The sequence below is a fragment of the Triticum dicoccoides genome, chromosome 2B, assembly GCF_002162155.2.
Source record: "Triticum dicoccoides isolate Atlit2015 ecotype Zavitan chromosome 2B, WEW_v2.0, whole genome shotgun sequence".
NCBI classification, from domain to species: Eukaryota; Viridiplantae; Streptophyta; class Magnoliopsida; order Poales; family Poaceae; genus Triticum; species Triticum dicoccoides.
The window spans coordinates 708,777,762-708,796,106 of NC_041383.1; the positions used below are offsets into that span (position 1 = coordinate 708,777,762).

General features: G+C 49.4%; 1 non-coding gene and 1 pseudogene across 1 annotated transcript; both read right to left on the reverse strand.

Moving 5' to 3' along the window:
* Positions 1–4,397: 4,397 nt before the first annotated feature.
* LOC119361221 lies at positions 4,398–18,002 on the reverse strand (annotated as a pseudogene).
* Positions 4,480–4,560, reverse strand: TRNAL-AAG. Its single transcript has one exon. It is a non-coding gene; the product is annotated as a tRNA-Leu (tRNA).
* Positions 18,003–18,345: the final 343 nt, after the last annotated feature.

An 18,345-nucleotide genomic window follows, 5' to 3' on the forward strand; every position in this document is an offset into this window, starting at 1 on the left:
CGGCGCCGGGCGGCGGGGGCGGCGGTGGATCTAGCTAAAGCGGGGCGTCGGGGAGGAGAGAGGAAGAGAAGAGAGAGTAACGGGCGGGGGGTGTGGCATCCGTTAGTACTCTGCTCGTTGCCGTCCGCCTTTATCTCTCTTTGCCGTCTACTAGCAGACGGCAAAGAGGTGGGGCGTTAAGTTTTTTTTAAACGGGCGGGGGTGTGGGGTCCACCTCCCTCTTTGCCGTCAGCCAGCGGACGGCAAAGTTTCTTTGCCGTCAACTGGCAGACGGCAAAGAAATGGCGCATGGCAAAGAGCTTCTTTGTCGTCTGCCAATTCTTTGTCGTCTGCTTTTCGGTAGCTGATGGCAAAGAGCTTCTTTGTCGTCCGCTAGCGGACGGCAAAGAGCTGGCAGATGGCAAAGTAGCTGATTCCAGTAGTGTTATGCTTATTTATTGCTTAGCCATGCTCGTAGACGGGGATTGGATCATGATTCACACATGGAAGTTTGAGAGTTATTTAATTATGGATAACATTAAGGTGGCAACTTTAATATACATCTGGGTAGATTGTTTGAGGCACCTGGGGAACCCAGTGTTGCCTGTTTAAGGAAATCCCAGAGTACCGGTGTGATTTTTCCTTCGGTTCGCCACCCAGGCTCAAAGGGGTCATAAGATTATTCATGCTAGAAACTTCCGTGTGCAGCCACAAGCCATTATGGGCTCTGGCATAGTTGAGTAAGTTGCGTGAGCTCTTGAAGAGGTGGACTAGCAGATGTAGGGGAAAGTAGGTGTACCGGTCCGCCCGGGGTAGAGAGTTAATGCTTTAGAAATACTATGTCTCGATCATCCGATCATGGATGTGGTCGAGTCTTGTGGGGAAAAGTGGGCAAACCTCTGCAGAGTGTATAAACTAATCGTGGTTAGCCGTGTCCCCGGTTATGGACATCTTGAGTATCTGGTACTTGAATTATTGATTTGATCTCATCACTTTACTTAATGAATTTATTGGGTTAATGATGATACTTTTAATTGGGATTTGAGTTTGAGTTACCTTCTCAAATATTGGGCAACTTGGGAGTAGTTAAATAAATTTATTCCTTTATTGTAGGGAAAAACTAGCTTTATGCAAAACCATAAACTTACAGCCTCCACCAGCCAAATATTGCATGTAGATATAGTTCTTGCATTCTTTTACTTTACAGTGTAACTCTGCCAGCATATTCAATGTGCTGACCTACACGGCTGCAACGTCTCATGTTGCAGACTCCTCAGACGACGAATAAGGTGCGATAGGTCGTTGTTTTGCACTCAGCTATGTCGTTGGAGTTGATGGACTCATTTACCTTCGAAGCTTTCGCAGTTATTTAGTTTAGATGGTCTTCAGCCATGATATCTTTGTGTAATCATACTCTTTATGAGGACTCGATGTAATAAGTGTGTGATTGAACTCTGTTATAATTCCTCGAGTATTGTGCGTGCTAACATTACCGATCCAGGGATGACACTGATGCACAGATACTTCGGTCCATTCGGATCGTGGTCGCTACAATTCCTTCTTTAGTGTCCTGAGATTACGATGTATCTACTAGTTTATGTTGACGATATCATCCTCATCAGTTCCTCAGATGCAGCTGTTGATCGTCTTGTGACTGCGCTGAGTGATGAATTTGTTGTCAAGGACTTAGGTGCTTTGCACTACTTTCTTGGTCTGGAGGTCTCACGGTCTTCTGTTGGGTTGACTCTTACTCAGAAGAAGTATTCTCTGGACTTACTGCGTCGTGCTGGTATGTTATAGTGCAAACACGCTATCACTCCGATGTCTGCAACTGATCGGTTGTCTGCTCTTGATGGAGATCATCTTTCACTGGATGATGCTACTGAGTACCGCAGTCTCGTTGGTGGTCTGCAATACCTCACCATCACCAGACCAGATGTCTCCTATGCGGTTAACTGTGTGTGTCAGTTTCTTCATGCACCCAGGACGTTACATTGGTCGGCTGTGAAGCGTATTCTACGCTATGTCTGTCTCACTGCCTTGTATGGCTTGCTTCTTCAGCCTGCGTCATCTTATGAGCTCTCGGCCTTCTCAGATGCAGATTGGGCTGGTAGTCCTGATGACAGGCGATCCACTGAGGGATATGTTGTGTTCTTTGGTCCTAACTTGATCGCCTGGAATGCTCAGAAGCAAGCTACAGTATCTCGCAACAGTACTAAAGCTGAGTACAAGGCAGTTGTTGATGCCACAACTGAGATTATCTGGGTACAGTCCTTATTGCGAGACTTGAGAGTCTCTCTCAGTCAGCCTCCAGTCCTTTGGTGTGACAACATCGGTGTTACATACCTTTCATCTAATCCAGTATTCCATGCCTGAATGAAACACATTGAGGTTGAGTATCATTTTGTCCAGGAACGCGTTGCACAGAAGCTACTCTGTATCAAGTTTATCTCCTCCAAAGATCAACTTGCTGACATCTTCACGAAGCCTCATCCACAGCCACAGTTTGTAGGTTGTAGGCGCAATCTTAACTTACTTACTTCAGGCCATAGTTAAGATTGAGGGATGGTGTTAGACCGTAAATACATAGACTTTGTATACACCTTGTATTGTACCCTTTGGTACTTCTATATATATGAGATAGCCACACCCTATTTAGCGTGTCGTGCAGTTTACCAACAATACGTCTTACACAGGGAGCGCTCGGCCATGTCGCCGCCCTGGATTTTCTAGGCGCGGAGGCTGGAGGCGACGAGGGTGTTGTAGATGATGTTGGTGGTCGGGTCGAGCAGGCCAATGCAGAGGCTGGCGCCGAGGAAGATCTCTTCGAATGTCGTCGCCGTGGTGAGCCGCTTGCGGGCACGATCATAAGAGCCGCGGATCTTCTGGAGGAGCTCCGATCTCTCCCGGTTGACAACCGTGCGCCGTGGCTCGAACCTTGCAAGGTCCTCCGGCTTATAGATGCGCTCCATCGCCGCCGGCGGCGGTTGAGGCGTCTGCGAGGCGGTGATGGAACCAAACTCCATCGCAGCAGCTAGCTATGCAGCGCGCACCTTTTATCACCGAGGCCCATGGCCTGTATTTATGGGGAAACAATTTCTCACTTCTTTGCGTCAACCATATCGACATGTCGCCACGGTGCCTCTTGGGCCCACTAACCTCTCAATCCCCCGATCCCTTTGGTCTTCCTCCTTTTTCCAATTCAGATTGAGACACTTTCCAGATGCAGGTTGGGGTTTGTCTCTTTCCTCTCGGTTTCTCCAATCCAGATGCAAGCACGCCATTGCCATCGCCGATGTTGCTGTAATCGGAGACACCCCAAGTTGTCGCCACGCTACTGCAGGCTGGAGCAATGCGCGCTACCAGCTGTTGTTTTGGGCATCGGGGTTGCAATGCTTCCATCCTCACAACGGCGGCATGGCTGCAGCTGCAAACAGGAGTTGGAAGCGATGATAGCCACCACAACATGTCGTTGCTGCAAGCCTGGGAAGGGCGGCGACGGCCACCAGCCCTCCAAGGCTTCCCAATGCCCATGTGGCGATGGCTGCGACTGAAGGCAACACTGGCGATGTTTATGCGGCGACAAGTTTTGCAAGGTAGGTAATGTTATGTTGCGGCGACTTTGCACTTGTGGTTGCGACAGCTGCAACAATGTTGCAACGACATGTCAAGGCTTGTTTGTGACAATGGCTTTGCGGCGACGGCCATGTTGTGGGTGTGACCCCGCAACATTGACGATGCTACAGCGACTGCAGCAGGCAATGGTATTGGGCAGCGGGGCGACTGCAACATCAACACTTTTACAAGGCATTTGACCAGATTGTGCAGGGATATATTGGTTGTAAGGACGTCCGATAACTAAGAGTTATCACCTGTGCAACATGTAGCACACGCACAGTGAGCCCACACATGTGCGCGCGATCAAGCTCCAGGCCTCCTCCAGCTAGGCGACCGAGCGGTTGGTCAATTATTTGACTCCATTTAGTAAATAGACACACATCTTTTTCTGGCCCGTTGTGCCGGTGATACATAATGCCGCGAGTATATGAAGTTCCCACATCACAGTAAAAAAACTGAAATTCCCACAAGTCTATCATAAAAAATTTAAAAAAATGGAGAAAATAACAGTTTCCCGCCTCCCGCCTCCGCATGTCTCTTCTTGCTTCATTTCCCCGGCGCCTCTTTCTGTTTCATTATGCATCTTTGTTCAAGACTTGGCCACCTTGTCTCAAGATAGGAATTGGTTTGTGCTGTAGTGTGTGGGTGTGCTATCTGAACCTTTCTTGGTTTGACAGCAATGTGACCGGTTTGATCCTTGTATGAAAGCATGTCAATTAGTGGCAATTCGATTTAGTAGCTGGTCAATGAATGTCTCTGATGCACGCACTATTGATTTCCATGGGGAAAAAAAGGTACTGTATGTCTCTTATTTCCATGGGGAAAAAGTAATACTACATGACTCTTATGTTCTTTTAGAAGATAAGTAGTAAAAAAGTATCTTGACCAGAGTGGGATTTGAACCCACGCCCTTTCGGACCAGAGCCTTAATCTGGCGCCTTAGACCAACTCGGCCATCTGATCATTTTTGCTTAATGTACACGTTTGCTCTGTAAAATACAGTACATGATTCCAGGTAACTTCCATTAGGCCACAAACCGCCTCGCGTACTCAGGCCCAACCCGACGAAGGCCGCATGCTTCCTAGACCAGCGAGGCATTTCCCTGCAATTCTGCCTCCTTTTGCAGCACCTTCAGACATTTTATCCAGCACAATGAACCACCGTGATTCAGAAATCATCAATTATACAAGCACCCAGGACAGTTTTTTTGTTCGACAAAAGGAGCGCACACCCCCAAATGAAACCGATAATACTTGCAACGTTCAGCAAAATAAAACCTGACCATGGCCTCAAGGCAGTAATTAAAGCAAACTGAACCACCTCACACAGGAGGGATACACCAGCAACGTAACCAGCCTCGGGAGAGATTTGCTTCAACAAAACTGCCCAGAGGTGTATCATAAAACAGGAAACAAATGGACAAAAGTTTCAGACCTCGCATACGACGACAGCCTCAACCCGACAAGGGGAGAGAGCCATGTACCAACCTCCGAGGCCACAGCGTTTGGCCAAGGTCCACCAATGAACGAGAGAAGACCGGTCGTGGCAATGGGCGTCCTCGAAACGACTTCCTCCTTGTGGCGGCACAGGCATTTCCCAGAATCCTGCCCCTTCTTGCTACACCTTTCAGACATTTTGATCCAGCACAACGAAGCAACGCAATTCAGAAATCATCATCAAAACGAACTGTGCAAGTACCTAGGCAAGCGGTCTAAAGCAGCTGATACTGTACTTGGTGCAGAAGCACTGTAGCAAATCATATCTACATTCATGCATGCAGGCACTTTAGGCCTCCGCTGTCCACTTAACGTAGTCATCTTTTATCTTCTCGAGCCTCACGGCCACTTCGCTCATCTTTATCCTCTGGTCCGGCGAGTCGCTGGAACACAGCAAACCCAGCTCGAATACTGGCATGAGAAAGCTATCAACCAAGCCGCGGCTTGATGCAGAAGAAGAGCCTTATGGTTGTAACAACTAGCCATCGACCACTTGGGCCAGCTCTGCCGGGAACGCCTGACGAACCCACTGCCTAAGGCTCAGTCCTGCGACAAACATAGCATCTGTTGGTCTCCTTCCTGTTAAGACTTCGAGGAGCACTATCCCGTAGCTGAACACATCACTCTTCCGCGATGCTCTTCCGAGGGACCCGTACTCTGCTCGGCATGCCAGTAAATGGGAGTTAAATGTTTTTTTTTTTTGAACAACTGAAAGGCGCATAGCGCGCCAATTCATTCATTATAACAACAGCTTACATGATTAATGGCATATCCCTTTTGTGATACATCTTGGATAACCTGCTTCAGGGAATGATGCCAGCGTTGATGTTCAGCAATAGTACAAGTAGTTACACAGTGTTGATTTGGATTAAATTCCTGCGAATAAGCTAGCTTTGCTGCATCATGAGCTACCGAGTTTTGGTTCCTTCTTACATGGAATACCTGGACATGGCTTGAGCTTGTGAGGACACAGAAATCTGCTAATATACCTCTAATCATCCAGTGTCCAGGCTGCCTGGTTGGTTCCCTTGCCGCTGCTGCTTTTGCTAAAGTTAAATTATCCGTTAGAATGGCAGCCTCATGTATTCCTGTCATGTTTATGATGATGGCTGCTAACTTGATCGCCAAGGCTTCGGCATGTATCGCTGATTGAGCTTGCATTGCTGTTGCGGAAATCTTGATCTGCCATTTTGTTCGTCTTTCTTGTCCTTCTATGGATATCCCTATACCTGTTTTCCCTGTTCCGTTCACACTTGATTGTTCCTGTTTATTCCAAGCTGCATCCGTGAATATTTTCGTTGAGGCTGAAATTTCAGTCAGATTAACTGTATTCCCTTGAACATATTTGTCTTCCTTATGCTTGCAATCCTTTCCTGTTTCAGAAGTAGCTGTTTCCTGCATATTTATATTTTGTTCCAAAGACAAACTGTTTATGATTGCTTGAGCCGCATGGAAGACCTGTATTGGAGATGCATCTTTTCTTTGAAAAACTTTGTCATTCCTGAACTTCCAAAGGCACCACAAAAAAGTGAAAATATTACTTAAGGTTGCATTTGGATGATTTGAATTAGCCAAGTTTAAGATGGTAGTAACTAAAGAATCTGAATTCTGACACAACAAATCAGTTCTAATGTACCAGGGGTTTGCGAACCATGCAGCTCTAGCATAAACACAGTTGAAAAATATGTGCATCTCATCCTCTTCTAAGCCACATCTTGAGCAGAACTTACTAATGTGCTTAGAATACTTACCTGCTCTCTTCCCTGTAGGTAAAGCTTTTCTTACCAGTCTCCATGCAAATGTTTGGATTCTAGGAGCCATATTTCTGTCCTTCCATACCTGCTTTAAGAGTTCTTTTAAATTATTGTTTAGAGTTCTAGGTTGTGGCTCTCCTTCCTCTTGCAAGACCTGCAAACAAGTTTTATATGCACTTTTTGTAGTGAATTTCTCTGTTGGTGTGTGTTTCCAACATAAAATATCTTCACCTTCTTCCTGTATGATTGGCACCTGCTTGATGGAATTAGCTGTATCAGAATCAAATAAAAGATCTATGAGATTAGCATTCCATTTTTTCTGCCCTGGAATCCAAAGATCTCTAATAAGAGCCGGATAGATAAAATCATTATCTTGAATTATGAGATGATCATAAATACTTTCCCAAGCGTTAAACCACGGAGAGCTCCAAAGGGAGATATTGCCAGCCCTGATTTGGAAAAAAGAATTTCTAATAAGAATTGGCCTAACTTTAAGAATGGAGGCCCAAAAGGCAGATTTGGGAACATTATAATTGGCTCTCCAAAGAGAGGAGTCAGGAAAGTATTTAGATTTCAGGATTTTTGATAGATGGCTGTCAGGCTTTTCAACAATTCTCCAAGCAGCTGCAAGAATGAGACACCTGTTGGTAACTTGAATATTCTTGATTCCTAGCCCCCCTTCATTTTTTGGAGCACAAATGTCCTTCCAAGCTCTAAGACAAAGAGATTTGGCATTAGCTTCTTCCCTAACTCCCGTCCACCAGAAGTTCCTAATGATAGCAGTAAGTTTGGCCAAGAATTTTTTGGGGAAGAGAATATTTGACATATAATAAATGGGAATAGAAGCAAAAACTGAATTAATAAGAGTGAGTCTACCAGCATGTGAAAGTTTATTGGCTTTATAGGTTGGGAGCTTGGATTTGAATTTGTCAATAACAAAATTATAAGCTGAGGACCTATCTTTAGCTGGGAGAATGAGAGGGTGACCTAAATGAGTGAAATTATTATCAATGATGGGAACCGGAAAGATATTTCTGATTGCAAGTTGAATACTAGGATCCACACCTTTACTAAACAGAATACCTGATTTGGTCCAGTTGGGGGTTTGACCAGAGATAGTACAAAAAGAACGGATAATCTCATTCATAGTATTAGCTTCCTCTATGGTGGCCAGACCACAAACAAGGAGGTCATCGGCAAACATGAGAGAATGGATTGGGGGGCAATAAGGTCCAAGAGATATACCTGACAAGTGGTTGGCTGTCATGGCTTCTTGCAAGGATATTGAGAGCTCATTTATGGCAAGGACAAACAAATAAGGTGAGAGAGGGCATCCTTGTCTTATACCTCTACTACTTCTGAATCTCGCATAAGATTGACCATTAATGATAACAGAGAAAACAGGAGTAGCTATGCATGCATGGATGAGATGAATGAAATGACTATGCAACCCTTTTCGTGTCAAAGCCGATATAATGAAATTCCACTCAAGACGATCAAAAGCTTTTGCCAAATCAATTTTAAGCATAAAGGCATGAGTGTTCCAAGAATTAAGAGTAAAGGAATGAGTGATTTCTTGGGCAATAATGATATTATTACTAATTCTCCTACCTTCAATAAAAGCTTGTTGAGAAGGATGAATAAATTAGGGAGGTGTGGTTTAAGTCTATGGGTCAAGGATTTAGCAATAATTTTATAAACAACATTGCAGAGACTAATAGGTCTAAAATCAGCAAGAGTAGTACAAACAAGTTTTTTAGGAATTAGAACAATGTTTGTGTTATTTATATGATTAGGCATTACCCCTGTTTCATAAAATTTTCTTACCAGATTGGTGATATCCTCTCCTATCCAATCCCAAGCCGCCAGGTAGAACGCCACATTGAATCCATCTGGTCCTGGGGATGCATTGATCTTCATTTCCTTCAAAATGCTCCAAACCTCTTGTTTATCTGGGATAGTGTTGGTATAATATCTGCTGTCATTGTTTGTTGTTGTTGCATCGTACGGCCTCCCAAGATCTGCATTGTTAGACTTGAAGATTGATCAAAACTAAAGTAATGAAATGTTTACCAACAAGTGCATTTCGTTCTATAAAACAAGAACTGCATTGATAAAGATTGATGATGTGTGCTGACTAGTACCTAGTGCCATATAGCCAACCGTTCCAGGCATGCTCGCGGAGATCATGGAGCTGTCATCACCTAATAACAACCTTGCGATGCCAAAGTCCGCAACGTGCGTGTTGAGATACTCATGATCACATGTACTTAGGCAGCTAGGATCTTCTTTTTATTGTTTCCTAGTCTACGGATATCTCCCGATCCTTTCCTTGTATAGCGGATACGGTTGAGATATTCTTGCCCATGTACTCTATATATGCTACGGCATACGATCAATGAGCATATCGTATATTCCACATGGTATCAGATACCGAGTTTTCTTCCTAAACACGGTTCCGCCGCCGCCGCCGCACCTGAGCCGCCGCTGCCAGGTCCCGCCGCCGCCCTTTGCCGCCGCAGTCCCTCTGCCGCCGCATCCCAACCCCGCTGCCATCGTCCCTCGCAGCCACCTCCCTCCCTCTCCCTCTACCTCCACCGAACCCTAGCCGCACGCCACCATGTCATCCTCCTCCTCCGGCGCCACCCAATCCTCCAACCCCTTCGCCGGCCCTGCTCCCATCCCCGCCGAAGTGATCCGCAACGTCGACATCCTCGCCCGTGTGCCCATCCGTCTCTCCCAGGAGGACTCCTCGTACTATGCATGGAAGACTCACTTTAACCTTGTTTTTCGTGAGTTCCACCTTCAGGAGCACATCAACGGCACCGTTGACGCCGCGGCCATGGCGTTTGACGCCGAGTGGTCGGTGGTTGAGGCGACGCTCATTCGCTAGTTCTTCCTCACCATCTCCAAGGACCTGTTCTACACGGTGGTGCAAGACGGCGATGACGCACACGCCGTTTGGACGAAGCTCAATAGCCTCTTCACCGACAATGGCTACAGCGGCTCGTTTTTCTCCAACAGGAGTTCTTTGGGTGCCATCAAAATAGTTCCTCCGTGGACGACTTTTGCATGCGCCTCAAGCGCCTCTGCGACGAGCTCCGCGACATCGGCGAGAACGTCTCCAACGACCTTCTCCTCAGCACCCTCGTCGCCGGCCTCAACGAGGAGTTCACCCACGCGGCTGCCAACCTCACGCTCATCCCCAACCCGACCTTTCCCAAGGTCGTCGCCTACCTGCGTTTGGAGGAACGCCGGATGAAGAAGATGAGGGCCCGGGCGGTTCACACTGCCTTCGCCGCCGGCACGTCGCGTGGCACAGCTCCCCAACAGCCGCCGGCGCCCTTCCCGCCCCAGGCGGTCCAGCTGCCCTTCCCGTACCCCCAACAGGGGGCGCCGCAGCCCGCTCCCTCCAACGAGCGCGGCGGTCGCCGCGGCAAGGGAGGCCGCAAGGGCCAGCAGCGGGCGCCCAACCCCGCCGGGCCACCCCGCGTCCAGCAACAGCAGCAGCCCGTGGCGCCGTGGGCTTACGGGCAAAACCCTTGGACCGGCGTCGTCCATGCATACTCTATGCCGGTTCCCCGCCCCACCGCCCCCGGCATCCTGGGTCCTCGGCCAGCGCAGCACCAAGCCTACCACGCCGTCCCGCAGCCACCTGCGGCCTTCGCGGCGTTCCAGCAGCCCGGGGCCTACCCGGCCTATCCACCGCTGCCGGCCCTTGCGCCGCCGCAGCCCGGCGCCGGCTTCTACAACTCGGCCCCGGCCTCGCTGCCTTGGGACCCGTCTCTTCTAGCGGCGCTACAGTCGGCCCCCACCCCCAACACCTACACCGGTGGCGGCCACTGGTGCATGGACTCCGGGGCTACCGCACACATGTCCTCCAACTTGGGTAACCTCACCTCTTTCTCTCCCACCAAAACCGCCACTCGCATTACTCTCGGCGATGGCTCTTCCCTTCCCATTACACATGTTGGTTCTACTTCCTTTCCGTCTTCTAGCACACCCATTAACATGTCTCATATCTTAGTTTCTCCTGAACTAATCAAAAATCTTGTCTCTGTTCGCCGTCTTACTCGTGAAAATCCAATTACGGTTGAATTTGACGGTTGTGGTTTTTCTATGAAGGACGCCCGTTCCAGGATGGTTCTTCACCGATGTGACAGCCCGGATGACCTCTACCCGGTCCACCCACCATCCTCCACCGACGCCGCTCCTGTCGCCCTCTCCGCCGGTGTGGACCTCTAGCACGCTCGTTTGGGTCACCCTAATCACGCCTCGCTCCGTCACATTCTTCGTAGTTTTTCTTTCATTTGTAATAAGGTCGATGACCATACTTGTCATGCTTGCCGTGTTGGCAAACACGTGCGTCTACCCTTTAGCAACTCTACCACTAGATTATCCGTTTCAGTTGATACATTGCGATTTTTGGGCATCACCCATTGCGAGCAACTCTGGCTATCTTTATTATCTTGTCATCTTAGACGATTTCACACACTATGTGTGGACTTTTCCCCTTCGGCAGAAATCGGATGTTTTTTCAACACTCACATCTTTTTACTCATTTGTCTCTACGCACTTTGGTTGCCCCATTCTTGCGTTTCAAACAGACAATGGGAAAGAGTTCGATAGCCTTGCCGTCCGCAACCTCCTCACCACACATGGTACTGTTTTTCGTCTAACATGTCCTTACACCTCACAGCAAAATGGGCGGGCAGAGCGTGTACTCCGCACTCTCAACGATTGCGTCCGTACCCTCTTATTCCATGCCAACATCCCGCCTCACTTCTGGCCCGATGCTCTCGCCACCGCGACTCTCCTCGTCAACATCCGGCCCTGTCGTGTTCGCTGGAACTATACGCCGCATCAATTGCTCTATGGGACTCCTCCCTCATACGATGATCTTCGCATCTTCGGCTGCCTCTGCTACCCTAGCACCGCCTCCACCGCCCCCCATAAGCTTGCTCCGCCGTCCCTTGCTTGCATCTTTCTTGGGTACCCCTCCAACACAAAGGGCTACCGGTGCTACGACCCAGTCTCTCATCGGGTGATCACTTCGAGGCATGTTTACTTTGACGAAAAAGTGTTTCCGTTTCAGCAGGTACCTCCCTCGGATGCACCAACTTCGTCGACCCGGCCTCCCCTCGGCGGGCCTTCTGCCGCGTTACCCACCCCTCGCGACGGCCGTCCCGGTCTGATCATCTCCGAGCTTGGCGACTCTGTTGGCGTACAGAGCGGCTCGGACGTCTGGGCACCGGGCCACTCCGCGACCTCGGCCTCCTCGACTTCGGGTTCATGCGCCTCTACCTCGGGCGCCTCGCCTGGCTCGTGTCGGCCACCTACGGCTTCGACCGCAGCTGCCCCGGACGCGCCCCCACCTGCAGCCTCGCCCACAGCGGCCCCAGGCGCGCCACCTGCGGCTTCGCCCGCAGCCGCCCCGACCTCGCCACCTGCGGCCTCGGCCGCAGCACCGCCTGCGGGTTTGCCACCCGCGGCACCGACCGCCTCTTCACCGGTCTCGCCACCTGCGGCCGCCCCGCTGGTCTTGCCACCTGCGGCCCCGGCCGCGCCCGACCAGCCCGCTGAGGAGATCCAGCCGCTTCACATCACCACGCGCTCCCGCACCGGTGCTCTTCGGCCCAGCACGCGCTATCCCTCGGAGGAGTATCTCTGCGCGGCTTCCTCCTCCTCACCGTCGCCAGTTTCGTCGTCTGTTCGGGCTGCCCTCCGCGACCCCAACTGGTTCGCCGCCATGCAGGAGGAATTCGATGCGTTGCAACGCAACCGCACCTGGCAGCTCGTCCCACCTCCCCGCCACGCCAACATCATTAGCGGGAAGTGGGTTTTCCGGCATAAGACCAGACCCGACGGCACCCTTGAGCGGTATAAGGCTCGTTGGGTGGTTCGCGGTTTCCGGCAACGTGCCCGAGTTGACTTCACCGACACCTTCGCTCCGGTCGTCAAGCCGGGCACGATCCGCACCGTCCTCCAGCTTGCGGTGTCTCGTGCTTGGCCGGTTCATCAGCTGGACGTCTCCAACGCGTTCCTCCACGGCCATCTTGCCGAACAGGTCTACTGCCAGCAGCCCACCGGCTTTGTCGACGCCGACCATCCTGAGCATGTGTGCCTGCTCTCTCGGTCCCTCTATGGACTGAAGCAGGCGCCGAGAGCGTGGTACCAGCGCATCGCCACCTTTCTTCAGCAGTTAGGCTTCCGAGCTACTCATTCCGACGCCTCCCTATTCGTGTACCATCATGGATCGGCGATTGCTTACCTCCTACTCTACGTCGACGACATTATCTTCACGGCCTCCTCGGTGCAGCTTCTCGACCAGCTCACTGCTCGTCTCAGCACCGAGTTCGCCTTGAAGGATTTGGGGCCGCTTCATTACTTCCTCGGCATTGAGGTCATTCGGGGTTCCGACGGGTTTTTCCTTCATCAACAGAAGTACACCCATGAGCTTCTTGAGCGCGCCGGCATGCTTAACTGCAAGCCCGCTGCCACTCCTGTTGACACGAAGGCCAAGCTCTCAGCGCTTGAGGGTTCCCCAGCACCGGATGGTCCGTTTTATCGGTCTATCGTCGGCGCTCTTCAGTACTTAACCCTCACACGGCCGGATTTGCAGTATGCCGTTCAGCAGGTGTGTCTCCACATGCATGCACCCCGTGACAGTCATTGGAACCTGGTGAAGCAGATTTTACGCTACATCCACGGCACTATGTCCCTTGGGCTCACCCTGAGAGCATCCTCCTCCACCGACATGGTCGCCTACTCCGATGCTGACTAGGCTGGCTGTCCGGACACTCGTCGTTCCACCTCCGGCTACTGCATTTACTTGGGGCCCTCCCTCGTCTCCTGGTCGTCGAAACGACAGCCGACGGTATCCCGTTCCAGTGCTGAGGCAGAGTACCGGGCTGTTGCCAACGCCGTCGCCGAGTGTTCCTGGTTACGGCAACTTCTTCAGGATGTGCCACTCTTGTGTACTGTGACAACGTCTCTGCTGTGTACCTCTCCGCCAACCCCGTTCATCATCGGCGCACGAAGCACATCGAGCTAGATATTCACTTCGTGCGTGAGCAGGTGGCTCTCGGTCGCATTCGTGTGCTCCACGTTCCCACTGCTCAGCAGTTTGCCGATGTCATGACCAAGGGGTTACCGACGTCTACCTTCGAGGAGTTCCGGTCCAGTCTATGCGTCACTAGCGACGTATCGACTGCGGGGGGGTGTTGAGATACTCATGATCACATGTACTTAGGCAGCTAGGATCTTCTTTTTATTGTTTCCTAGTCTACGGATATCTCCCGATCCTTTCCTTGTATAGCAGATACGGTTGAGATATTCTTGCCCATGTACTCTATATATGCTACGGCATACGATCAATGAGCATATCGCATATTCCACAGTGCGTTGTCATGTCCTTGTCGAACAACACATTGCTGGGCTTCAAGTCGCAGTGCAACACAACCTCGTAGTGCTCATGGTGCAGATACGCCATTGCCATCGAAATGTCGAGCATGACGCCCAGCCTTTCGAGGAGTCCCAAGTGCCTTGTGCCCTGAGAGTAGTGGAGTGTCTCTAGGCTGCCATTGGGCATGTACTGAAGCACTAGTGCTCTAAATTCTGTGTTGGAGCATGTGTTGAGTACCCTTATCAGGTTAAGGTGTCGCGCCATGCGCATCACACGGCACTCAACATCAAAGGATCTAGTTGCATGTTCAAGCTGCAGGTCAAAAACTTTTACTGCAACCACCAAACCATTGCTCAGCTGGCCCTTGAAAACTTTCCCAAAGCCCCCAGACCCCAACAGGTTGCTCTAGCTGAAATTATCAGTGGCATGAGCGAGCTCGTGGTAGGAGACTAATTGATGGCTTATGATGTCAACCATTCCAGGAGAAACTGTCATCCCTTGCCGCTTCCAAACTTTCGTTTTGGCTATCACAACTATGCAGGATGCCACAGCTCCAATTATCACAATGATAGCTGGGAGCAAAATTTGGAGCATGCGACTGTGGGTTCTTGGAGAGTTACCCATACATGATGGAAACCCTAAACGCGAAGCACCACAAAGCCCTGAATTTCCCATCAAGGACTGCAGGCTGATGTTTGAGAAAACACCTCCTTCCGGTATCTGACCTCGTAGGTTATTGAAAGACAGGTTCAATATAGACAGGATGGTAAAATTGGCCAGGTACTTTGGGATGGGACCCGAGAGACTGTTACAGGATAGGTCCAAAGTTTGCAAGCTGGCCAGCTTGTCAAAAGAATCTGGAATACCGTTATAGAATGAATTGTGTGATAGGTTTAGATCAATTATCATGGTAAGTTTTCCAATCGACTCTGGAAGACTACCCATTAAGCGGTTGGCAGAGAGATCCATGTGGTAAATTTGCTTTAAATATTTGATATCAACCGGTAATGTACCATCCAGGAAGTTTTGAGATAAATCAAGCCGAAGGAGGCTACCAAGATGAAATAAACTTGGCGGTATAGTAGATGATAACTGGTTATAAGACAGGCTAATTTGTTCTAACTTGGTATGATTGCCGATGTCCTCTGGTATGGAGCCAGATAATCTGTTGTGCTCGAGCTGCAATTTTATTAGGCTCTTTAGCATTGCAGTCTGTGATGGGATTGGGCCAAACAAGCCATTCTGACAGAGGTTAAGAAATTGCAGATTCTCCATCATCATGATTGAATCTGGAATTGCACCATACAATTGGTTTTTTGAAAGGTCTAGCACTCTAAGATTGGTTAAATTTGAAATCGTAGCTGGAAGTTCACCAACTAAATTGGTCTCAGATGCAATGAAAGTCTCCAACTGACTTGACAGATTTCTTACATAGCCAGGGAGGCCACCAATGAAATTGTTTGACGAGATGTCAAGGTATAGGAGCTTTCTACAGTTAGAAAAAATGGACAAGAAGCTGAGATCCCCTTGTAGGCGGTTGTCTGATAAACTAAGTGTCACCAAAGAATCCATGTCACCAATTGTTGTAGGAAGTGATCCATCCAGGATATTTTGACCCAACACTAGAAATGATCACTCAGAAAGATTACCAAGAGAAGCAGGAATTGGTCCTGTTAGTTGGTTTTTTGAAAGATGCAGATATGAGAGTTGATCTAGCTGTCCAAAAAATTCCGGAATAGCTCCTGTCAGTTTGCTCACCGCCAGATCCAGGACACGTAACGAAGTGAGGTTGCCAAGTGCAGGAGGGATTGGGCCAACGAGGTTATTTCGACCCAAGGAAATGAAATATAGCTGAGTCAAATTGCCAAGCCATGCTGGCACAACACCTTCAAACAAGTTATCAGGCATGGAAATAACTTTGAGGTGCCGACAAGATGCGAGCCCCAATGGAATCTGACCAGTGAATCTGGTGTTTCCCATGCTGATTATTTGCAGCATGGGGAGGCTGAAATTTTCCTTTTCAGGGATAGGGCCAGTTAAGTTGTAGTTGTTGCTAACAAAGATTGTATGGAGTTTAGACATGTTGAAGATAGCAGGAGGAAATGGGGCGATCAGATTATTGTACTGAAGGTCAAGAAACTCGAGCACTGGCAATAAGGCGATGGAATCCGGTACTGTTCCCCACAAGCTGTTATTGCCGATGTTTAGATAAGTTAACATCGGCGTATTGTTGAATAGATTAATCGGTATCGAGCCACTGAGGTAATTCGTCTGGAGATTTATGGAGCGAAAATCACGCAAGTTCTGTAACTCTACCGGGATTGCACCAGAAAGATAGTTGGCCTCCAAGATAAGGAATTGGAGTCTAGTGAGGTTTCCTATGGTGGGTGGGATGCTACCAGACAGATCATTGCGGGCAAGGTCAAGGAATTTGAGGCGACGCAGTTTTCCTAAATTGTCAGGAATGGAGCCCGTCAGGACGGTGTTGGGGAGGTTGATGATGGAGAGGAAGGAGAGGTTACCAAGGTGAGGAGCGAGCGATCCATGGAGGGGCACACGTGGCAGCTCCACAGCCGTGACACGCTGCCTGTGCTTGCTGCACGAGATGCCAACCCAGTAGCAGAAAGACGTGTTGGTGGTCCAGTTGGTTGCAAGGACGCCTTGGGGGTCGGAGAGCTGGGCTTTGAAAGCCAGCAACGCGGCAAGATCGGTCTCGCTGCCGTTCACACTGGTCGGACTCCGAGAAGAAGCGCCGACACCGGGTACTACGGTTGGCGTGGAGATGGCCCATAGTACTAGTAATAGTAGGAGGCAGAAATGTGTGAAGCGGCCATCGAGCTGTCCGTTATTCTGCTCATCTAGCTGTTCAAATATATATAGCGAGTTTGGTCCATGATTACGTTGCTTTCCACACATTTTCAACCTCTCCTTTTCTCTTTGCCCTGCCGGCCAAGTATATTAGAGATATGGAAAAAATAAGGATTATAAACTAATCATACATTTTCAATCGCTATCTGGAAGCTTGTATAATTGTACAGTGCCAAGAAACTTTGAACATGTTCACGTCTGTTGTGCAACTGCCAATTGGCATCCTGTGACCCTGAATGCTAAGTATGCTCTTACTAGAGGCCTTAACAGACAACCTAATGCTAAGTAATCGTGCTTCACCAATAGTTAGTTTCTCTGCCTTTGTTACTATTACTGTAGAGAGTAGACTTCAACTTTGTTTATTTTTTATAAGAGATCTCATTTTTTTTAATAGTAGATAGATTACTTCAACTTTGTGGCCTCTATATTTGTCCATTTACGCTACAAATTGAAAAGCGACCCAAACAATCCGCAAATGCAATGCAGGGATTAATATGATTTCGCCGCTACCACTTTTCTCTTATTTTTTTTATTTTTTTGCATTACTGTGACAGAAGAATGAACTACTCCCTCCGTAACAAAATGTAAGATGTTTTTTATGTCATATGCAAAATCAGAAAGCATCTTACATTCTGGTACAGAGTTTGTACCTACTACTAGTACAATAGTACTCGTTGTGATGAACTAACTGTAATTAATTACAGGAGTAGAGAAAGATACGACGGTAAATTACCAGATCGAAACCAAGGGAGAGCGAATCGAGCGAACCGCCCGACACCCCTGAGATTGACCGCTTGACCGCCTCGCTCGTCGTCCATGTGCCGTCCCGCCGCAGCAGGGTCGTCTTCCTCCGCCGGGACGCCCCACCGGGACGGCGCCATCGCCCCGCAGGCGCGCCCGCCTGACCGGCAGCAGCACCCAGCCCGCCGTCTATTACCCTCCCCGGCGGCTCTACCTCGCCCTATATTTCAGCGCTCTGGCTCGCTCAGGCCGTGGGGACGGGAGAAGGGGCGGCCGGCGGCTTGGGACATGGGGGAGGTCGAAGCGACGGAGCACACGGGAGAGCCGCCGGAGAGGGGAGGTGCCGGCACAGGTGGGTCCGGTAATTGCAGTAGGCCCCGCCATTAAGCGAGTGATGTTTTTTAACATGTCTTTTCTTTGGTCGCGTCTAGTTGCCGGCCGGCTGCCCACTAGTACAACCGAGTGACCGGTCAAAAAAAATAA